This window comes from Bos taurus, chromosome 12 (assembly GCF_002263795.3).
Source record: "Bos taurus isolate L1 Dominette 01449 registration number 42190680 breed Hereford chromosome 12, ARS-UCD2.0, whole genome shotgun sequence".
Lineage (NCBI taxonomy): Eukaryota > Metazoa > Chordata > Mammalia > Artiodactyla > Bovidae > Bos > Bos taurus.
The window spans coordinates 33,044,897-33,069,282 of record NC_037339.1 but is presented as its reverse complement, the minus strand read 5'-3'; the positions used below and the strand labels follow the sequence as shown (position 1 = coordinate 33,069,282).

The following is a 24,386-nucleotide window of genomic DNA, read 5'->3' as shown; positions in this document are numbered from 1 at the left end:
TTTCTGTTTTGTAAAGAGGTTCACATGTAAACAGTAAACAGATGTACTCCTGAAGCCATTTCTGAGTTGGTTTTTGGCTATTTGCAGCAGCAAATATATATACACCAGCAAGCCACATGTGGGGTCCTCTGGCAACGTGGGTGTGGGACCCTCCTACCATCCTACCTCTTCCATTTACTAATTATTTACAGATGCGCTTCATTTCTGCAGGGTTATATACATGAATGAAGTGTTTACTGATATTTATCACGTACGAGTTGGAAATCAAACTGTGTCAGTAGATGATTAAATGTTCACTCACTTTTGTTCTCGTGAATATATTTTTTTTCCCCTCTTTTAACTTCCGTGTTTCTCTCTTGCCCCTGGGTGTTTTATGAGACTGTCCTGCTCTATGTGGAGAAAGAGGTAACGTTTATTTCTTGGTGGTGCCTCACAAGCGTGCTCTCTGGTCACAAAGCCCTCTCACACTCCCTTCCAAGTGATTTATTTCTTCTCCAGCTGTACAATCGCAGCCTTGTGGGGAGAGTCCGCCACTCCAGACAGCAGCGATGGGTTAGAAAGGTCTGTCTTTTTCTCAGCCGAAGTCTCCCCTGCATCCCTGATTACATCTCAATGATGCTCTTATCCTCACACACAACCCGCTTTCTCAGCCCACCAGGAAGCACTTGATTTGTGTCCCCACCCCAAGGATGGGAGGCAGCCGCCCTCGGAGGATGGTCACACAGCCAGGTGAGCTGTGGCTGGGGAGAAGTTGGGCTTGAATACTGAAAAGCTTTGGTATCCGGCCAGCCTGTTCACTGAGGGGGCTGCTCAACCCTGCTTGGGAATCTGCATGTGCAGGCAGGAAAGGGCTCAGACACTTGCGAATGGGGACACTCGAGGTGGCTCTAATTGTCCTGGTGGGCGAGGGAGGACAGTCGTGAGGGGGTAGTGCCCAGGGTGCAGGCAGCCTGGAAAAGACAGACCTACAGATGACGGTGAACGAAGGTTCTCACAGCACTCTCGGGTCCTGCAGGTGGAGTGCCTCAGGCCCCAGGGCCCACAGAAGACCAAGTCCCCTCAAGCTGTGGCTTAGATTTCGTCAAGCGACAAGGACAGCCAGTGAACTGCACAGTAGAGGCAGGTGTGCCCAGGGGACAGACATCCTGATGGAGTCTTGACCAGGAGAGATGACTCTGCCCATGGCCCTGCCGTGCCCACACCCTCCGAGGGTTTTGGATGGTCTGGTTCCCACACAGTCGGCAGGGTGAAGATGGAAGATGGCCAACAACGATGATGTTCAAGTCTCCTTGGTCTGCTCTTGAAACCCCATTCTTCCCTTGAGACCACCCAGACATTGAGTTAGGTTCCCGGGATGAAGGTGAATACCTGTGTGTATCTGGGGGTGGAGGAGGGGAAATGGTCTGTGTTGCAAGTTGAATAATATTTTAAGTTTTTCTGAACCAACTTCTTACTCATAGAAATGTTGTCATAATTCGTTTTCCTAAAATGAGAAATTTTGTGATGCAAACTCATCCTGTTTTTAAACGCTGGGGGCTTGAGAAGCAGGCCCACGGAGGGGCTGGGAAAACCTAGAGCGGTGGATTCGGCTCCTGAGGTGGTCCTCCAGGTGTGGGCCAGACCCGCACGGACCCCCGCCCCCTCCGGTGGCTTCTGTGTGAATCCTGCTCGCTGTGACAAGTCCTGCCACATCCAGCGGAGGCCAGAGTCAGGCCACACCCCTGCGGGTGAAAGAGGGCCAGGACCTCCTGGAGGAAGTAGACATGACATGTGATGGTCACAAGGGCCTCCAGACGCTTCCAAATGGGGACACTAGTATGTGAACCAGGGCAGCCGCTGTAAACCTGCTAGAAAGCCAGGCCTCTGGTCTCTTGGCCTCGCTCACCAAGGGTGTGCACAGGCGCCTGCAGCAACCCACCCCCACCCAGGCTCCTTGGTGCCCGAGGAGCGTCCAGTGTAGACCCTTCCACGCCATCTCCCAGTGAAGTCACAAGTTCAGCCCCAGAGGAAACTGATGAAGGGTAGAAACTGCTCATCCTGCAATCTTAAAATTGCAGCTATCCCCACTCCTCACACCCACCAGACCCTAGGAATTAATCTTTTTTTTTTTTCCTTTTTAATGCAGTAATTATTTTGTGACTGGCACAGTTAAATGCATTGTATGTGTGCAGGCGTGACAAACTTGTTAATTTGTTAAACTGTGAAATGCTAAAATATGCCAAATTTTTGTAAATGTTTTGACATTCCTCATTTTTAAAAAATATATCAGGTGATTTAATTAAAAAGAAAAGAAAGGAACCAGGCTTGGCCTTTTTGAACTTCAAAGAGATCCTGTCTGGCCTCAGTGGCAACTCCCTTTGAGTGCGTGGGGTGAAGGGGTAAGCGCCCCTCACCCCCATACCAGAGAAAGACGAAGGCCATGGAGAGCTGGGCTCCCAGATCCAGTCACTCCTGCCTCATTCACTGAGAAATTATACTCCATATATTGGGTATACATACCCAGTTTACCCTGGGACGTTGTAAATTTTGTCAATAAAAACTTTTCAGGAATTTGCTTTCTTTCTTGTGTTAGAAGTCAAATGTAGAGACAGAGAGTAGGGTGGTGGTCACCAGGGGCTGGAGATTGGGGATGGAGTTACAGTTTGGCAAGAGTCCTGGGGATGGAGAGGGTGATGGTTACCCAAGGGAAGCATCCCGAGTGGTTAAGATGGTAACTTTTCTGTTATGTATATTTTACCACAATGAAAAGGTGCAGGAAGAAGGTGCAGTCCGTGGGCAGGACAGAGGGGAAGGCAGCTCCCTCTGGCCGGCCTGACTCACCGCTACTCACCCTTCACTTTCTCTTCCCGAAGCCCAGCGCGCTCAGGGTCACCAGCAAAGCACCCACAGAGGTGCCACCTGGGATGTGACAGCAAGGACTCTGCCGGGCGGGCCAGACTCAGCGGCCACAGATGAGGCTCTGCTCTAGGCTAGGAACCTTGCAGAATCAAGGAAAGAACCCGAGGTTTTTCACCATCACGTCCCAGGCAGCACCTCTTCGCGGGTGCTTTGCTGGTGACCCTGAGAAAGTGTGTAGGGTGAGCAGCAGTGAGTCAGGCCAGCTTCCCCTCTGTCCTGCCCGGGAACCAGCATCCACCTCCCTCGGGCTGCACCTCCTTCCTGTGCCTTTTCATCGTAGTAAAACATACGGAACAGAAGAGTTACCATCTTAACCACTTAGGATGCTTTCCTTGTGTAGGTGGCCGTCCCTTAGGTTAACCTGGTTGTCGAGAGCACCCTTTCTTGTAACGCTGGGGGTCACAGGGCAAGATCCACGAACCAACAGGTCCCCGTCAGAGCTCCCGTGATGTTTCAGCCCTGGTTAACCTCCGAGTCCCCAGCGTCTCTCACCCCGTGCCCGCCCCCACCCCCACCCTGCCACTAAACTGTTTGTCTGCTTGGTTTTCTGGGGATGACAGAGCACCGCCTGCCGAGTCCACACTCTCTCCAGCTGCTCTCGTTGGGTCAGGCAGAGCCTGCAGGGACCCTAAGCCCCAGGACTGTGCCTTCTCAACCCCACACTTCAGGAGCCTGTCCTGGGTCACACGTGGCCCCCCTGCCCAGCATGCCCACCCCTCACGTGTCGATCTTCGAACCTGTTTGGCACCAGGTCACTGGATTATAATGGATCGTACTCCCGCCTGTCTCCCCGCAGACTGTGGGTAGAACATGGGTTCAGACCTACTGTGGTCAGGCCTGGTGTGGGGAGAGAGGCATGTGCTGCTTCTGTGACCCTGGGGCCTTCAGCCAGGTGGCTTCAAGAACAGGCTCCAAGGACACTGTGATGGCCAAGCCTGACAGCTCAGCTATAGTTCAATACCCCTCTTACAGGCGAGGCCCCTCTTTTACAGATGGGGACCTGAGAGGTGCCACTGACCAGCTACAGTGTGGGGACTTGAACCCAGAGTGAACACCCACAGGCCCCAGCTGGGAGTCCTGCACGGGGCCTTGAAGGGGGTTGGTGGTCCCAGAAATCGCAAGGTGGGAGGCAGGGGGTGCCCACCATCTGGGCAGTGCCCGTCCACCTTGCAAAACAGATACACAGTGCTGGGCAGGGCCTGCCCTTTCTGCGGCTGCCCAAAGCTCTGGTCGCAGCATCAGCTTCTGTGTGGCCTTAAAATGATTGCCATGTTCAATTTGTATTTTAGCTCTTGTGAAAATGAGAGGAAAATCCTGGTTGCATCAGGCTGTAAATCTAGTGTTGTTCACTCCTAATGGCAATGGCCTCTTGATGAAAATGAAAGGAGAGTTAAAAAGTTGGTTGAAAACTCAACATTCAGAAAACTAAATCATGGCATCCAGTCCCATCACTTCATGGCAAATAGATGGGGAAACAATGAAAACAGTGACAGACTTTATTGTTTTGGGCTCCAAGATCACTGCAGATAGTGACTCGACTATCACCAGCTAGATAGACTCGAGTTTGAGTAAGCTCAGAGAGTTGGTGATGGACAGGGAAGCTTGGCATGCTGCAGTCCTTGGGGTCGCAGAGTCGGACATGACTGAGTGACTGAACTGACTGAATGGCAGTGGGGGCAGTGCTGTGCTTAGTTGCTCAATCATGTCTGATTCTTTGTGACCCCATGGACTGTAGCCTACCAGGCTCCTCTGTCCGTGGGGATTCTCCAGGTAAGAATACTGGAGTGGATTGCTATGCCCTCCTCCAAGGTATCTTCCCATCCCAGGGATCAAACCCAGGTCTCCTGCATTGCAGGTGGACTCTTTACTGTCTGAGCCACCAGGGAAGCCCTGGTGGCAGAGACATTCCACAAGTGGATTCACAGGTAATCACTAAACTCAGGGGTTGCCAAGGACTGCAGTGTCAGACCCTCCAGACCTTGGAATTCACAAACACTTAAAACAGACCCAGAGAGAGCAAAGGAAGAGTGGGGAACAGTGTGACTCAGATTCCTAGTCTCCCCCCCACAAAGAGCTGGCTTCTAGGCTGCGATCAGGAATCTCTATTTTAACTTCCCCGGTGAGTAGATGCACCAAGGCTTGGGAGCCAGCGGCCCTTTATTGTTGTTCAGCCACTCAGTTGGATCCGACTCTCTGCAACCCCATGGACTGCAGCACTTCCAAGCAATCTCCCAGAGTTTGCTCAAACTCATGTCCGTTGAGTTGGTGATGCCATCTAACCATCTGACACTCTGTCCCCTTCTCCTCCTGCCCTCAATCTTTCCCAGCATCAGGTTCTTTTCTAATGAGTCAACTCTTCCCAGCCAGTGGTCCTAACACCCCAGAAATCAGCCCCTCACCCCAGTAGGCCCCATAAACAAGTGAGTGAATGGCTCAGGCTGCACAGAGCAGTGAGAAGAGCCTTGAGGGGAGTCCAACCCTGGCTCTGCCCCATCTGGGGGTGGAGGGCGGGGAACAGTGTTGACGCAGTCATCGGCCTCAGAGGACTTCTGTTTTCCGATCTAGAGATAAGAAATTGGACGAAATAATCTCGAACTGTTTCCTGTTATGAATTTATCTGATTCCCATGGGATCCGAATTTCTTATTATTCACCGAGAGTTAAGGATATTTTTAAAGACATGGCGGGGGGTGGTCAGTCCCTGAGGGAAGTTGTCATGTGTTTAATATCTCGTTCTGATTCTGCTCAGGAATTTGGCAAGACCTCTGTCCGGCTCTCTCATTTCCCTTCCCTTCTGAGTGGAGGGGCGGTTATGCCGGTGACCCCTGACCCTCAGGCTTTGCTCAAGTCTCAGAAATCTTCTGACTTTCCTGCTCTCTCTTTCCCTGCAAACACCAGAATTGCTGTTTTCAAACCTGGCTGTATATGAGGGTCACCTGGGAAGCTTTTGTACGCTTGGGCCCTAGCCCCCACAATTGAATTAAAACCTCGAGGTGAGGCTGAGGCATGTGTTTTTAAAGCTCCCTGAGTGTTTGAGATTCACAGGGTGGAGCCAGCTCCCCAGGGCTGGTCTGAAAGCAGGGGTGGCTGGGTCTCCAGCTCCCTCTTTACCCAAGTAAGGGGGAGTGAAAGTGTATAAGGCTGAATTGGCAGTGTTGCCAGGGGTTCTTGCCTTGGCCGACGTGCCAACGTTTTTAGATACACCAGATCAATATTTACAAGATCAAGTATTAAATAGACTGCAGACATGAAACACCAGGCCAACTGGCGCTACCACTATCCACCAGTTGACCAAGTCAAGTCTCCTGGGGTTCATTTTTCTCATCTGCAAAGTGAGGCCCACATTTCCCTCTGGTTATTCGGTAGATCAAATGGGATAATGTGTGTGAACTGGCTTTGGAAACTATCAAGAGCTATGAAAATCGAATGGGTTTAAGCACCTTGTATGCAGAAGGAGTTCACGGATTCAACTAAAGTTTTGTCATTTCTTCCTATATTGACTTACGTATGTATTCAGTGCAATAGCAAAACCAAAATCCCAGCAAGTTTTTTTTTAAGTTTTTTTAAATAGATCAATAAGCAGATTCTAGAATTTGCATGGAAATGCAAAAGACCTTGAATAGTCAAAACAGTTCTGAAAAAGAAGAACAAACTGAGAGAGCTCACATTCCCAGGTTGTAAGCAATAGTAATCAAAATAGTATTGGTGTAGAAACAGGCAAGTAGTTCAGTGAAATAGCATAGTGAACCCCCAAACAGATCCACAGATATCTGGCCAGTGGGTTTTTGATAAAATTGCCAAGGCAGTTTAATGGATAAAGGATAATCTTCCAACAAATGATGCTAGAACAAGCGGACAGCAATATATATATGTATGTTTGTGTGTGTGCATGCGTGTATGTGCTAAGTCACTTTAGTCGTGTTCAACCCTTTGTGACCCTATAGATTGTAGCCTGGCAGGCTCCTCTGCCCATGGGATTCTCCAGGCAAGAACCATGGAGTGGGCTGCCATGCCCTCCTCCAGGGGATCTTCCCAGCCCAGGGATCAAACCCGATCCTCTTGTACTGTGCTGTGCTGTGCTTAGTCGCGCAGTCATGTGTGACAATTTGTCTCCTGTGTTGGTAGGCAGGCTCTTTACCACTGACGCCACCCGGGAAGCCCATGTATATATATATACCTTTCAGTTCAGTTCAGTCACTCAGTCATGTCCAGCTCTTTGTGACCCCATGAATTGCAGCACGCCAGGCCTCCCTGTCCATCACCAACTCCCGGAGTTCACTCAGACTCACGTCCATCGAGTCAGTGATGCCATCCAGCCATCTCATCCTCTGTCGTCCCCTTCTCCTTAATGGAACATAGACATAAATAAAAGAGCTGAAACTATAAACTGACTAGAATACAAAGGAGAAAAACCCTAGTGACTTAAGGTAAGCAATGATCTATAAAATAGCACACAGAAAGCAGAAATGAATAAATTAGATTTTGTTAACATTTAAAACATTTGCTCCTTCAAAGAAAAGTGCTAAAAGATTTAAAAACAAGCCACAGGCTGGAAGAAAATATTTGCAAAGCATGTATATGACAAAGGACTCAACATCCACAATAGATAACACATACAACTAAAGGAAAGGAAAACAAATAACACAATGTTTTAATAAAATAGACAAAAGATTTAAAATATATTTAGTGGCAAAACTATGTGTATGCCACATGAACATGTGAGAAGAGGCTATAACCTTGTTAATCAACGAGATACCCACAAGAAGAGCTAAAAGTAAAGTCTGTGGAAATGTTCTAGAGTGAATGGAACTCTTGTGAATCAATGGTCAGAATGAAAAACATTTTAGTCACTTGGGAAAACAGTTTGGCTATTTCTTATAAAGTTAAACATATACTTTCCATGGGATCCAGCATCTCCACTCCCACCATATCTCCACAGCAAATCGCATTCAAATGTGATCAGCTTTGTTCATAACTGTCCCAATACCTCCAATGTTCATTAACCTGTGAATGAATGAACATTATATCCATACACTGGAATACGACTCAGAAAAGAAAAAGGATGGATTAGATTCATATGCACTAACATGAATGAATCCTTAAAATATATTACGTAAAAGAAGTTGGACACAGAGGCTATGGATTATTTTATTTCACTTACATGAACTTCTACAAAAGGCAAAACTATAGTGTTAGCAGTTTAGGGGTTGCCAAGGGCCAGGCTGTTAGGAGGAAGGAAATGAATACAGAGGGGTCTGAGGGCACTTTAGGAGAGATGGAAATATTCTCATGATTGTGTTGCTGGTATACAACTGTGTATTTTTCAACACTCACTGAATTGTTTCAATAAAAATGGTGAACTTCATTGTCTATAAGTTATATTTCAAGAAAGCTGACCAAAGGAAATGCAATCTTTTCCCCTGTCAGCAGATAGAGATCTGTATAAGGATGGAGAGGCTGGTTCTAACCAGAAAAGGGAGAGCAGGTTAGAGGGTATTTGAGCCAAGTCTTGAAAGATGGATACATAGCTATTTGCCAAGTAATAAAGGGCTTCCTTGGTGAGTCAGATGGTAAAGAATCTGCCTGCAGTGCAGGGGACCTGGGTTTAATCCCTAGGTCAGCAAGATCCCTTGGAGAAGGGAATGGCTACCCACTCCAGTATTCTTCCCTGGAGAATCCCATGGACAGAGGAGCCTGGTGGGCTGCAGTCCATGGAGTCACAAAGAGTCAGACACGACTGAGCAACTAACACTAAAAAACACTAAAGGAGGGAAAACAATGCCAGGCAGCAAGGGCAGAAGAAAAACACCTCGCAGGCTGGAAATAGCCAGACAGATTCTAGGAAATGCAAGTGGTTAGTTAAAACCCGAGGTTCCAGGAAGAGCATGTCCGGAGGTGACAGTGTGGTTGGCAGTTAAGCTTGTAGGGTCTTGTACCACATACTAAGGTACATAGGCTTTATCCTGTAAACAAAGAGAGCTCGCTGAATACTTTTACGCTGCAATAGACACATTCTGCTTTAGGTTTTGTAAATATTACTCTGGAGGCAGGGAGGAAGACAGATTGGAGGGGACAGCAAGATAAAAAAACTGAGGAACTGATTAAAAGACTAATAAGACAGAAGAAGAGGACGCCTCACAGATACTGAGAACAGACTAGGGTTACGGTGGGGAGGGGAGGGAAGGGTAACACAGAGTAGGGGAAGAGGGGTACAAAATGTTGGATGTAAGATGGGCTCAAGGATGTCTGGGGAATATTTTGTAATTCTGGTATTTTGTAATAGCTGTAAATGGAAAGTAACCTTTTAAAGAATTTGTATTTAACAAAGACTACTGTCGTCATCCAGATAAGATAAACCAGGAATTTTGTTCTGTGGAGGACCATGATGCAGAGGGGAGATTTATGAGAGGCCCCAAGGGAATGGAACTGGACAGAAAGTGTCCAAGGGACAAAAGAAGGCAAAAAGACTCGGACAAAGATTTTACCCGCAGGCTCTTTAAAGAGCAAAGTGATGCTTTCGGGTCGCTCGGTAGATGTTTGCTTCGCTGATGGAAACAGAGCTGGGCTCGTCTGTTCCTTGGGGAATAGTGGACCCTCAGGGCCACCCTCAGGGGTACGTCTGTGTTCCCTGCTCAGACACTTCTCCTCCGAGCTGGCCCCCTCCACTGCCCCGTGGCCCTTCAGCCATCTCGGATCCTCATGCCTCTCCAGACTTGTCCAGCTCGTTCTATCGCCCTGCACACTTTCACTCACAGGCAGGATGTCGCCTCCGGGCAAAGCCAAACCTGCTTCTGTCCCACCGTTTCTGGCTCTGCCAGGCACCCCTGGGGGCTCCCTCGGCTCTGCTCCCCCAAACTCTCTCCTGCTTCCATTACTTGCTGTGATACTGCAATTTATTTAAAACAAACAAACCAAAAGAAAAAAAACATGTATTTTGGTCTTCATCTATTCCCAGCTCACAGCTCTGACAACATTGGAATTTCCTGATCAATAAGAGCCATGGGAGCATCTTTTGTTACAATAATATTTGGCCTTTTGTCCTCAGTTCCTGAAGTTGCTTCAGAGCCATCAAGGTGAAATGGGTATCTTGTTATACACAGTGAGACCTTTTCTACCACAGCTGGGCTTATGTTGATGAGGTGACTCTTGGAAGTGCGGGGGCTGGTTGCCAGGGGAACAAACCAGGAAAGGGGTGGAACTTTCAGCCCCACCCCCTGATCTCCAGGGAGAGGAAGGGCTGGAGGTTGACTCAGTTGCAGATGATTTAATCATGATTTGATCAGTCCTGCCTGTGTAACAAAGACTCCACACAAACCCCAAATGATGAGGTTCAGAGAACTTCTCAGTTGGGGAACCCAAACCCTTCCATGTGCCACCTTGTTCGGGGGCTCGCCCTTCTGCAGCCCTTCGTCTGGCTGTTGGTTTGCATCCTTTAATATCCTTTGAAATAAACCAGTAATCTCAAGAGTAAACAGGTTTCCTGAGTTCTATGAGCCACTCTAGCAAATGAATCACACCCAAGGAGGAAGCTTTGATTTACAGCCAGTGAAATCTCCCATCCACACCTTGGCATTGGGTACAGAACCTCACTGTGTCTCTCTTGACTGCAGACTCTTCGAGGTTAAGGACAGTCTTTTCATGCTGTACCCCTAGCTCCTGGAACAAAGATAAGTTCCCAGTAACTTGCTGATGAGTGAAGGAGTGAATGGATGAATGAACACGTGAATAAGAGAACACGCAGTGGAAAGACTGGGGATTCTGACCCCACGGGACAGTGCAAGCCCAGCATCCCATAAACAAGGCGTTATTTGTGTGTTGCATTGTTTAATCTTCATTGACTTCAAGGTCAATGCAACTAGACTATTACTTAGTCCTCACTTTGAAAGTGAAAAAGTGTTAGTCACTCAGTTGTGTCTGACTGTGTGTGACCCCATGAGCCTGCCAGGCTCCTCTGTCCATGGGATTCTCCAGGCAAGAATACTGGAGTGGATTGCCATGCCCTCCTGCAGGGAATCTTCCCGACCCAAGGACAGAACTCACGTCTCTTATGTCTCCTGCATTGGCAGGCTGGTTCTTTACCATTTGTGCCATCTGGGAAGGCCTCCTTACAACTTAGATCTATTAAAATGCCAGTGAACAGATTCACACCCCTTTACAAACCAGGATATCAAATTACTAGTTCATGGGCTCCCCAGGCGGCTCAGCAGTAAAGAATCTGCTTGCCAGTGCAGGAGACACAGGTTCAATCCCTGAGTCAGGAAGATCTCCTGGAGAAGGAAATGACAACTCACTCCTGTATTCCTGCTTAGGCAATCCCATGGACAGAGGGGCCTGCGGGCTGCAGTCCATGGGGTCACAAAGAGTCGGACACGACTGCACGACAAAACACCAACACCAATAAGAATGCCAAGGAGATGAAACAGCGTGTCACCTCCCTGCCTCCTCCCTGGGGACAGTGCCACTCTCGTCACCCACCTCGAGTTTCTTCAGATTCTGTTATGACTGTTATTCCCCTCTTCACAATATCATTCTGACTTCTTTTCACAGCGTGTCACTTGTCAAGTTCATTCACATTGAGCTGGTGGCACAAATTCTCCCTCATGTAAACCTTCAATTAAAGAGGGTGACCCGTCCACCCTTGAGCTTTGAGCCCAGGATCTCGGGCTCTGTCTTACTACGGGAACTGAAGTCCCCACCGCGCCCCCCACCAACCCCCTCTCCCCCGCTCACTGATGGCACTGTTTGTCCTCAAAGGAGAGAAAAGCAGGTTTTCCCTTATGGGCCGGATGATGTGTCATGTGGAGTTGTGAAGACTCCCCGACGGAGAGCTCAGCATTGGAGGGCTAGGCATGCTGGTCACAGACGCCACTGACATGGGGAGAGCAGAGCCCAGTGTCCTCAGCTGCCCTGAGGACATCTTTCTGCAGATATTTGTCTGCGAGTTGGTCTGACATTTCTGCCATTTGCAACGGAGCCAGTGGGACTCCGTGTTAAGTGAGGAAGCAGCTGGTTGCCCTCTCCTCCACTCAGCCCTGAAATGTTGTGAAATTCCTTTGTTTTCAACAGCGCACGCAGGGACCTTACAAAAAGGGCTTTTTTTTTTTTTTTCCCCCTGGGCTGCATCATGCAGCTTGCAGAATCTTAATCCCCTGACTAGGAATAGAACCCATGATCCTGCATAGGGAGTGTGGAGTCTTAACCACTGGACCACGAGGGAAATCCCGCAGGCAGCTCTTAAATCACAACTGGGTCCTGGCCTGAGAGCTGCCAAGAGCTTTCTGTTCTGTGCTTCTCTATGTCTCTCTGTTTCTTTCTCTGAACCCCTTTTCATGTGTGCGTGTGTGTCTGTGTGTGTGTGTATGACCAACGTTTTAATAAAACCCACCATGTTTAGGATAAAATGTACTTTTATCATAACTCCTTTTAAAATTAAATAAAAATTCTGAAAGGTCAAGGAATGTGTCATGGGTGTATGAGGAAAGAGCAAACCTCGTCCAATTAAACAATAAAAAAAAGGAGCAAACCTCAAACATCGTATCTGAGAAAAGCTGCTTCCAGTCTGGCTTTAGGGTTCCCGTCTCCACAGAACCTCCCATTCTGAAGATTGACGGATGGCTCATTTTCCCCGAGTAAGAAAATGCAGAGCATGTTAAATGTGGGGTCACATTCACTCAAACCATAAGGAGCCTTCCCGTCCAGTTCCTCTGAGTTCGGATACTTGAGCTTCTCCCCGGTGATGGGACCAAGGGTTCCCATAAGCTCAGAGAATCCACCACGAGCCTTCATACTGGCAATGACGACATTTCTAAGCAATAGAAACAACAACCCAATGATACACCACTCCATAGAGAAGGCATGATTTTCCAGCTTCAGTAAAGGAATTTTTTTCCCCAAGCATAATTTTTTTGCTTCTCCTGTTTGACCTAATCTCATTCTTCACCGAGCTATGGAGTCGAAGCTTATTAGCTCATTAGCTAAGTCAGGCGGGTTAGGGGATGTATTCACTCCTTTATCCAATCTAAGACCACGAGGTCATGCTTCCAGCATCTCGTCCTCAACAGTCTCCCTTCCAGTTGACAAGAAACAGCTATAACAGTCATAATTATAAAGCAGAGCTCTGACCAAGCTCAGCTCCCTGCTCAAATACTTTTGGTTACCCTTGAGGTTTAGCCTTGCATGAAGACCCTCAATGGCATGACCCTGGTAAGCTTCCAACTTTGTCTCCCATGCAGTGGTCACCTGCTCCTGGTCTTTGTCCCTGGATGCCAGTCGCTCTGCCTGGAAGTCCTCCTCCCCTGTTCCTCCATCTCTAAATCTGCTCATCTTCAAATCCAAGTACATGAACTCTGCTCTGAGCTTCCCCAGCTATAGGCAATTGTGCCTCTATTTTCTGAATCCTCAGAACACAGTTCTTTTGTGACACATCACATTCCGCCATGTATTAGCACATTTGTGGAAAGAAAGAGGAAAGCTAACATTTATTAGATCAATCATTGCATTAAGATTTTTTATTAGCTCCTTCAAGGTTTATGCAACCCTGGGAGGTATATATTACTACTCTTTGTTACAGAAAATGAAACAGTTGCTCAGAGTGGTGCTATGAAATTGAATTCTGATGGCAGCCTTCACATCGGGGCTCTTTCTACTCCATAGCGTGTATTCTTTAACCTCCTCTGGATGGTGACCTTCCTGAGAAGGACCAGACCTTCATCTTCATACACCTCAAGACTCCGGATGCAGGGCTTGGCAGCCGGCCGGTGCTCTGAAGGCGCCAGGACTGAGGGCGGGCTGGGCTGACTGGACCGGCACTGCTCCCTCCCAGCTGTGCTTCGCAGTGCAGCTGTGCATTCCAGAGTTACACGTGCTGCCATGGCCTCGCCGCCCGTGTTCCGCCTGCTCTCCATGTCCTACTTAGACGTCTTTGATTGGCAAGCTTTAAAGTACTCTTTTGTCCAGATCCTGAGCATAACAATCAACCGATGATTTCTGGGGATGAAAACAAGTTGTTTTTCAGGGTGATTTTGTGCTGCTTTTTGAATCAATTCTGCTTGCATTTCTTCCACCCCATTTTAACAGCCAGAAATTGCATACAGAAGGTGACATCACCTTTGTATGAAAATTATGTGTGCGCAAGACCCTAAGCATAGAAGGGCCTATTTCACTCCTCCTGTCCTGCTCCCACCAGCTCTCCCCCACGTGCTAAGTCACTCAGTCGTGTCCCACTCTGTGTGACCCCATGGACTGTAGCCCACCAGACTCCTCTGTCCATGGGATTGTCCAGGCAGGAATACTGGAGTGGGTTGCCATTTCCTTTCCCACCCAGGGAACAAACCCGTGTCTCTTAAGTCTGCTGCATTGGCAGGCGAGTTCTTTACCATTCTTGCCACACGGGAAGCCCCAGCTCTGCCCACCACCCCCCACAACTCTGTTCCCTGCCTCCTCCGCCCCCTCCCATCCAGTTGCCCGGAGCATTCTCTGCTCACCCAGTTGCCTCATTCTCTCATTGCCCTCCCAGCCACACCCACGGTCCTGACTCCCTCTGCCCAAGCTCACCTGCCCTTCTGCTTAGCTCATCCTGTGAACTACCTGAAACTAGACAACCATTCACTGAATTGCTACATCAACTCCTTACTCCTTGTTAAGCCGTACTTTATGGAGTAACTTAATTGAATAAGTAACTCTCCTGGCAGGAACTCAAGCACCATGGTTTCCTAATGAGAAAGATACGTTGGGGCTTTTCTCAGAGTCCTCCTGGGGCACTGGCAGCCTGTCTGGCTGGTCCCGTCCACACACGGTCCCCACCTCCAACACTCAGCGCGAGGTTTACAGCAGGAAGTAGCGACAAGGAAGGCCCCATTGCTGCCCTCTTACCCATCTGATAATGGGATGTGCGGTGACTCACACACCAGGCTTGTAACACCGGTGACAAGAGCAGGCGTGACCACAGCCCTATGGGGCTGGGAATTCACCCAGCCTCAGGGTGCCGGCCAAGGAGCCTCAGTGACCAGGAGGCAGGAATCCCGCCTGGCTGACTCCTCGGCTGGTGACGCCTCTGACTGAGTGACGCATGCCCCATCCTGTCCCCACACCTCCCCGCTGCTCTCTGAGACCAAAGACTGGGCCCCACAGAGACTCCAGGGCCCCTGGGCAGGGCCATTGTGAGTGGGGTGAGGGGTGGAATCCACACTTCAGGGCCCTGCACGTGCTGGGCGATCAAGACCCTACACATGCCTTTGATTTTTCAAGAGCGCCAAGGAGTCTCTGACTCTCTGGGTGTGTTGCTTTGATATTGGAAAATCCTCCTTTTGCATCCAAATTCATGCATCCAGCCCGTCCCCTACCCCCGCAAGGCCCCGGATTTATGGCGGTTGGATTTCATGGGCATCAGTGGCCCTGAGCAGCTGTCGTGGGATTTCTGACTTTTGGACGCTGGTTCATTTCCCACAAAGAGCTCCAGGGACATCTAAGCCCTGGGATGTTCCCCCTCCGGCCTCCCTCTCTCTGCCCCCAGCACGTAGGCTGCCGAGGCTCTAGCTCCAGTTGTTATGCGCTCCTTCAGTCAAATGTTGTTTGTGTTTATTTGTTGCTGCTTCTCTGAGTCACAGTGTAGCATGGGATGAAATGAAACACTAAGAAGTAAAACTGGTCTGTGTGCCTCTGGGTGATGCTGTTGCTACTAGCCTCTTCCTGGATATGAAAAATACTTTTATTTGTATCAGGTGATAGATTGAAAAAAAGTGGCCATTCTTGATGGGTTAGGAATTGGCCAGATAAATGTCAGACATAGATAGACAGATAGATAGAACCACCTTACACTCATATTTTATATGTCTATCATCTATCCATCTATATATGTAATTATGAGTGTGTGTATGTGCTCAGTCATGTCTGACTCTTTGTGACCCTACGGACCGTAGCCCGCCACACTCCTCTGTCCATGGGAGTCTCCAGGCAAGAATACCGGAGTGGGTTGCCATGTCCTCCTCCAGGGGAATCTTCTCGACACAGGGACTGAACCCACGTCTCTGTGTCTCCTACACTGCAGGCGGGTTCTTTACCGATGAACCACCTGGGAAGCCCATATGAAATTATAGAGAGCTGCTGTTCTCAAGTACTAAATGATGGGAGGTCAAAACTCCTTTTTCTTTAAGGAGAAGGCAAACCCAGGCTGTGAGGCAGAGCAGGGTATGCCATTTTCCCAGTGGAGGTGGGGTCTGAGCTCCTTCACAGGAACAGTTGTCACGCGCTGGCCCCTGGCCCTGGCACCGGTGCCAAGAATGCACCCAGAGCCTCATCAGTTCAAGAGCAAAGCAGATGTTCAGGGCTGTCCCCAGCAGTGGCAGAGGCAGGCCCTGGCCAGGGCTGTGCTCACAAGTTGAGGCCATGCCAGGCTCCAGGGGACTCCCCCCGAACTCCAGCAGTGCAGCCTTTGCCAGGGTCCAACACCCATGCACTTGACCTTTCAGGAGCAAGAGCAGGAAGTAACCCCCAGCAGCAGCAGCATCCTTGAACGTGAGGCCCAGCAGGGCTGACTCTGCTGGACGTAATGAGGGGTGAGCAGCCCTGAAAGGTAGTCTCTGAAGCACTGATGTTTCATACAGTGTCTTGATCTCTCACAGGCATCATTATGAAAAAGCACAAGTGTGGTCCTCCATTCAGAGGCGAGATTCTCTCATTCAGATGCCAGTCTCAGGACCACCTGCAGCATGTAATCTGGTAAACTTGCTGAGAATACAGATTCCTACCTCCCACACCGAATTCTGACATGGTAGATCTGGAGCAACTGATGCTGAAGTGGAAGCTCCAATCCTTTGGCCACCTGATTCGAAGAGCCGACTCATTGGAAGAGACCCTGATGCTAGGAAAGATTGAAGGCAGGAGGAGAAGGGGACGACAAAGGATGAGATGGTTGGATGACATCACCGACTCAATGGACATGTATCCGACCGAACTCCAGGAGATAGTAGAGGACAGGGAAGCCTGGCGTGCTGCAGTCCATGGGGTCTCAAAGACTTAGCAACTAACACCACCAAAGGTCTAGGGGGGCCCTGGAATCTGCATTTCAACAAGCTGCTGTCCAGCCAGGTTTGGGGACACTGGCTTAGACAGTCTCTTCCAAGCTCTCATTTCTAGCTCTCAGGAGACAGCAGAAAAGGAGCAGGGCTGGGCAGTGGGGACTGTGAAGGATGCACTCTCAGCTGGGAGCCCTGAAGCAGGACTGTATCTGGTAGCTTGCAGCTGGATGCAAAGCAGCCGACCTTGGCACTCCTCTGCCAGTCAGTCACTGGCTATGGGCTGCCTGGGGGTGGGGAGGGCAGATGCTTCTAACCACCCTCAGGGTGAGTCAGATCTGGTTTGACCAAAGACAAGTCTCCAAAGAAGGGGACACCTGTGAGTCCACAACAGCCAATATTCCCAGAGGCTAGGGACAGGGTGTAGCCCAATAAGAGGGGTTTGGGAGGGGCTCCATTTTGCCCCGTGGTTCTTTTGTGTTGGCCAGGAAACCAGATAACCAAACTGGCTTGGGGGATGTCATGCACAAATTCTTGTGTCCCCACAAATCTATATGTTCACATCCTGACCTCCAAGACAATGGTCTGAGGTGGTGGGACCTTTGGGAGGTTATTAGGTCAGGAGAGTGGAGCCCTTATGAATGGGAGGAGTGCTCATTAAAGGGACCCCAGGATGAAAACCACAATCACAGAAAACTAACCAAACTTATCACACAGACCACAGCCTTGTCCAACTCAATGAAACCACCAGCCATGCCGTGTAGGGCCACCCAAGATGGACAGGTCATGGTGGAGAGCTCTGACAAAATGTGGTCCACTGGAGAAGGGAATGGCAAACCACTTCAGTATTCTTGCCTTGAGAACCCCATGAACAGTATGAAAAGGTGAAAAGACATGACACTGTAAGATGAACTCCCCAGGTCGATAGGTGCCCAGTATGCTGAGATGGCTGGATGGCATCACTGACTGGATAGACATGAGTTTGATCAAGCTCCATGAGTTTGATCAAGCTCTGTGAGTTGGTGCTGGACAGGGAGGCCTGGAGTACTACAGCCCATAGGGTCACAGACTCAGACACTACTGAGCGCCCCCCAACCCATGTGAGGACACAAGGAGTCTGTGGTCTGCAACCCAGAAGAGGGCCTCATGAGAACCCGCCCAGCTGCGCGCGGATCCCAGACGTCCTGCGTTCCCAGCCGGCAGAAGTCAATTTCTGCTGTCGAGAAGCTGCAAGTCTCAGCAAACAGGAGACTTCGGGGAGCAGCGGGGGTGGCCCTCCTCAAGGGCCCCGCTCCCTGGCTCACCACCGCTTTTCACTGGCTTTAGAAATCCCTGTTCCCACGGCAGGTTTTTCTGCTTCCCAACCAGTTCTTGGTTGTGTTCGGTTCGGTGGAGTTTGCTGAAAAGGTGAGTTCTGGGTAACCGAGCTGCAGTTCGGGTCCCCAGCAGGCTGTTCCTGTTTTAGGGTGCGGGGTCGTCACGGGGGAGCGGGGGCCGCCGTGGCGCGAGTCCCGCCTTGGTCAGCGCGGACCACGCGCCCCTGGGAGGCGGGTGGCAGTCCCCGCGTGGTCTCCGCCGGCCCGGGAGGGTCCGGACTCGCCCCCGCGCCCGCGCCCCTCCCCGGGGCGGGGGGTAGGGGAGAGGCCGCTGGGCGGGGCCGGCTGCTGGCCCTTCCCCTCCCCCGGCGCGGAGCGTGACCGTGACCTTGCCCCCACCTGGGCTGCGGCTCCCGCGGCGCGTCGCGGGGCTGTGTCCAGGTTGCCGTGAGAACCAAGCCCGCCTGTGCGCGGGAGGGAGGGCGGCGGGGGGGGGGGGGACGGTCCTACGCCCGTGGCGGGGGTGCACCCTGAGGTGTCACGCGCGGGGTGGCGGCGCACGCAGAGGCGGCCTCGGGGCGGGCGAGGCTGGGACACCCAGCGCACGCGGGGCAGCGTCCTCTGGGGCCCAGGTCCCCGCCTGGACCCAGATGCCCGCGGGTGGGGCGGGGGCAGGAGGCGGGCTGCCTCTCCCCGAAGCATCCCGCGTTTGTGGTTCCTGGGGTCCCCGTGGCATTCGCTGGCCGCCGGCGACTCTGCGTCTCCCCTGAATGCCCCATCCCTTGAGGTTCAGCCTAATTACCGCCTTTCAGTTCGCCCGCAGTGACATCCCCGCCCCCCACGATACAACTCAGTTTGGTAAACACCTTTCATCTTTGCAACTGGTTTCTTTTGTGGGCTCCTCTTCATGTGCCAAAGTGGGAGATTAAAACAACAACAACAAACACTTGTAATACATAATCATAGTAGAAAAATTAGATATTACAGATAAGCAACAGCCAGAGATTTGATTAAAATAATCTAAATCTTTCCACCCAGAGACAAGCACAGTAACCCGGATTCCTGACCTTTAATGTAAATATGAATGTTCTTTAGAAACAAATTTCATTCACATTATACATGTAGCTCTCTAAACTGCTTTTCCAACACATGTATGCTGAACATCCTTCCCAGTAGGAGAGAACTAGAATCCACAGTATCTTTTAGGATGGCTGTGGAGTACCCCTTTACAACCATAGATAGATCAGTGTTATTTTACCACTTATTTAGGAGGTGTGCATTATTTTTGCTACGCTAAACAACACTGCAATGAATCACCTTGTGCGTATATCTTGGTGCACAGGTTTGCTTGCTTCCACAAAAACAACTCCCAGAAAGAGAATACTATAAAGATTGTGTTCCTTACAGGGACTTTTGCTGCATCTCGCCGGATTGTTCCTTCAATGTACCTGTTTATGGTCCCTTCAATCTGAAAGGGCGGTCATTTTCCTCATACCCATGCCAATACTGGTTATTATTCTTTTAATTTTTTTCTAAAGTATTTGAAAAATGCATTCTTGTAATGTTTCCTTCCATTTGTTTGATTACCCATGAGATTTATCGCTTTTGACACGTACTGGCCATCTGTATTTCTTATTAATATTTAATCAAATGCCTCTTTAAGACTACTCCTGGCCTTTTTCCCGTGAGGAAAGGCCATTTTTTGTTGATTTGTTCAAGCTTTCTACAATCAGTTCTCACACACCTCTACCCAGAGAACATTCCCCTTCACACATGTGAGATGTTCCCAAGTGAATGCTTTCATGAAAATGCTGTTGAAGTCAGGTTCCTTCCCAAGGGTCTTTAAAGGAGAGAGGTCCCTCCCTGAAGGCAGCGTGGGGAGCTGGGGGGCGCTCCTTGTGTGAACTGTTGAAACTGGTGCTAACAAAGAGGACTAAGCTTACGTGTAGCAGACATGACGTTGGTCCCTGGTTGGACACTGGACCCAGAAGCTGTGAGGCGGGGAATTCACTGGTGCTGAACTCCCTTTTGTCGGCTTCGCTGGAGGTTCCCCCGGCGAAGGCAACATCAGCGTTGTTCAGAGGCCTCCTTAGGAATGCAGATTCTCAGGCCGCAGCCCAAGAGACTTGTAAGCGCTTGTGAATGTGAAAGTGTTATTTGCTCAATCGTGTCCAACTCTTTGCGACCACATGGACAGTAGTCCACCAGGCTCCTCTGTCCATGGGATTCTCTAGGCAAGAATACTGAAGTGGGTTGCCATTCCCTTCTCCAGGGTATCTTCCTGACCCAGGGATCATACATGGGTCTCCTGCATTGCAGGCAAATTCTTTACTGTCTGAGCCACCAGGGAAGCCCATAAGCACTTGTAAGATTTGGTAAAATATACAGATAAAATTTCCCATCTTAACTGTTTTTAAGTGTCCAGTGCAGTAGCATTAAACACATTCATACTTGTGCATCACCACCATCCATGCATGAAACTTCATCTTCCCAAATGGAGACTCTGTCCCCATTAAACACCAAGTCCCCATTCTCCCCACCCCCAGCCCCTGGCAGCCACCCTTCTGCTTTCTGTCTCCATGAATTTACCTGCTTTAGTCCCTCAAGTAAGTGGAACAGTACAGTATTTGTCTTTCTGTGTCTGGTTTCTCTCACTGAGCAAAACGTCTTCAGAGTTCATCCCTGTTGTAGCAGATGTCAGACTTTCCTGCCTTTCCAAGGCTGAATAATATTCCATTGTATGGATGGGCCACATTTTGTCTGTTCATTCATTCACGGATGGAGCTGGATGCATTTTGAGGTGCTACGTGAACAAGGTTCGCTGGGGACGGGATTCAACACAAATTGTAATCGGTGTTTCTGCAGTGGGCTTTGCAGCAAGTTCTGGGCCACTTGCCCTACGAGCCAGGCCATTCTTCCTGCACTGTGTTCCATCACACTGCAAAGACAAGCCAAAGCCCCAAGGGCTGGTCTCAGTGAGTGAGCCCCACAAATCTTATAGACAGTTTTCGAAAAATATAAATTCTTCATTTCCCCCTTTCTAGCCAGCTCCGCCCTCCACCCACCCCCACTGCCATCAGACAGCAGGACTGAGTGCGTATGGAGCCTCTTGGCTGGGGCCAGGCCTCCTCAGCTGGCCAAGTTCTCACCCTCGTCCCCCCCACCTCTGGTCTCTGCTTTGCTTCCCCCCTCGCTGCACCATGGTACCATCTTTAATCTGTTATATATATTTGACTTCTCGCATTTGGAGTGAGAACTCTGAGGCTAAAAGCCTGCATTCTGTAGTCACTCATTCAATAAATAGTTATCACATGTTATTCTGTTCAAAGCACTGTTCTTCTTTCTGAGTACAGAGTGTACAGCTGGGAACAAAACAGACAAAAGCCCCACCTTTATCAGCTTTCTTGTTGATGGGGACACAGATCATAAACAAGATAGATGAGCACGATTTTGGCTAAAGATATATATTAAGCATGAACAGTAAAGCAGGGGAGAGAGGTAGGAATTTGGGAGGTGATGGTGACCTTTTAGAGAGGGAGGCACTTTAGACAGTCACCACTGTCATGCAGGTGACCGTGGAGTAGAAATGGGAGGAAAGGGAACAGCCATGTGGGTGGGTATGTAACAGAGCAGCACGTGCCAAGGTTCTGGGGCAGGAACCTGTTGGGTGCCTTGAAGAAGCATCAAGGAGCCAAGTATGTGGGAATGAGCAGGTGAGGCAGAGGAGAAGATGAAGCCAGGAGAGCCAGCAGGGTCAGACCACGCAGGGCCCTGCAGACCAGCGCTGACCAATAGAAACATCCCAGTCATGTGGACTTCTCTATATTCCAGTAGTGGTACTAGAAAAGCGAAAAAAAAAAAAAAAGGTGAAATTGACTTTAATATAACCCAGTATATCTGAAATATTATTTTTTCAATATATGTTCTAATTACTGATGAGACATTTTACGTTTTTTTGTACTGCAAAGATGGAGTCTCCAGGGCTGGGGGAAGCATTATAAACACAGACAGACAGACAGATCCCTTAGATGAACGTAAGCACCTGATTGTTAAGTCGCTAAGTCATGTCTGACTCTTTGTGATCCCATGGACTGCAGCACACCAGACTCTTCTCTCCATGGGGTTCTCCAGGCAAGGATACTGGAGCGGGTTGCCATTTCCTTCTGGCTGAACTAAATTAAACTAGGCTCTTACAGTGTCCTTTTGAGGAAGAGAGGGCAACACATTTGTTGAAATACTTACGTATTCAAGAAAATTCCGGGGGAGTTTAGACAGTGAAGTAATAGCGAAAGAGACACGGAGTTATTCTCGGTTGGCTACTCAGCACATCCGAACGGTCCCTCTGCCAGGTCTGGTTGGGTGGTTATATTTCCCAGGTCAGAGCCGGGGGTCAGAAGGAGGGGCTGTCACCAGAAAAGGCTAGAACTCAGAGAGGGCACTCCCGCCGCATGAGTGGAGCCCCTGTTACTCCCTTTGGTGGTCCCAGGCCTTTGCTGCAGGAAAGCCTGTTGTCAAAGGGGCCATTTGTCACTCAATGCTTCCCAGTGCCTGGCCCAGGGTTGGCGTCTCAGGACTCAGTGGGGCTCATTCTGACAGCTCCTCCATCCCCATCACATTCATCCAGCATCCAGGCCAGAGACACCAGAGTTACTTGTTCATATTTTCTTGATAATCTAAACAGAATGCTTTTTAAAATTTTTTTGACTTTTATTTTTAATTTTTTAAGTATTGTTGATTTACAGTGTTTCAGGTGTGTGTGTGCTCAGTCGTGTCTAACTCTTTGTGACCCCACGGACTGTTGTCCACCAAGCTCCTCTGTCCATGGGATTCTCCAGGCAACAATACTGGAGTGGGTAGCAACTCCCTTCTCCAGGGAATCTTCTCTACCCAGGGATTGAACCCACATTTCCTGCCCCTTCTGGTACTTTGCAGGTGGGTTCTTTACTGCTGAAGCACTTGGGAAGCAAAATGATTCAGAATGGATGTCAATTTCCTAAAGTTGGAAAAGGGTCAAATTCAATTCTGCGATTGTATTTACACACAGTTAACATGCATCCCCATCCTCCCAGGCCAGGGTGTCTTGGATCCTGGGCAGAGCCCGATCCCAGGAGCGAGCAGGGCCTGAACAGGGAAGTGGGTTCAGCACGTGTGTTTGGAGGGAGGGTGACGTGTTGGCCAACGAGAGTTCACAGATGGATGCTGAGGCTGGAAAGGACATATTGAGAGGGGTGACCGCAGAGAGGAGCCGGGACCAGGGACAAGTGAATCGGCTGTTGGCACAGGTGGCTTGAAAAGTCCCCTTGAAATGTGCTCCCAGTTTGTGGGACCCACTTTATCATCACTTGTGTTGGCTTCACCCACAGGGTCATGGCTCGTTTCTGATACAGGAAGCATCACCCTTCTGAAAGGAAGGCAGTTCATGAAAATAGCGCTTCCCTGACAAGGTGGCAGGTGAGGAAATGGCTTGAACATGCATCCATTACAGATCATGTTAGATTCCCCAGTGAAAGTGCACCCAGAGGAATAAAACAGAATATTCACATTTATGTAGGTTTTACTTTGGAAAGCACTAGACACATTTTCTTCCCTTGCGGATCTGCCTCTTTTTCTGCCATGTCAAATGTTACACATGTTTGTCATACACCCATGTATCGGAGAAGGCAATGGCACCCCACTCCAGTACTCTTGCCTGGAAAATCCATGGGTGGAGGAGCCTGGTAGGCTGCAGTCCATGGGGTCGCAAAGAGTCGGACACGACCGAGCGACTTCACTTTCACTTTTCACTTTCATGCATTGGAGAAGGAAATGGCAACCCACTCCAGTATTCTTGCCTGGAGAATCCCAGGGATAGAGGAGCCTAATGGGCTGCTGTCTGTGGGGTCGCACAGAGTCGGACACTACGGAAGCAACTTAGCAGCAGCAGCAGCAGCATATATAGATAGGGTGTGTGGATATCAACGAGGAAGCCAGCTGGGGTGAGAGCAGGTGGTATCATGTAGCTCTATGAGGGGCCTGCCCTCCTCATGGGGCACCTGGCGGGGGTTTCACAGAAGTCAGACGGCCGTCAGCCCTGTGGGAGGCAGGATGCACGTGTAGAGAACAGATGCTTGGTGGTACCCAGATGTTTAACCTCCTTGTCAGTGGGGATGCTTGTTCGCAGG

The 24,386-nt window shown here is 49.6% G+C and overlaps 1 long non-coding RNA gene across 1 annotated transcript; it reads right to left on the bottom strand.

The window, feature by feature from the left end:
• Positions 1-13,307: 13,307 nt before the first annotated feature.
• Positions 13,308-22,420, bottom strand: LOC132346764 (uncharacterized). The gene is made up of 3 exons (XR_009496712.1): positions 22,268-22,420; positions 20,169-21,163; positions 13,308-13,883 (listed from the first exon to the last, which is right to left on the bottom strand). It is a non-coding gene; the product is annotated as an uncharacterized lncRNA (long non-coding RNA).
• Positions 22,421-24,386: the final 1,966 nt, after the last annotated feature.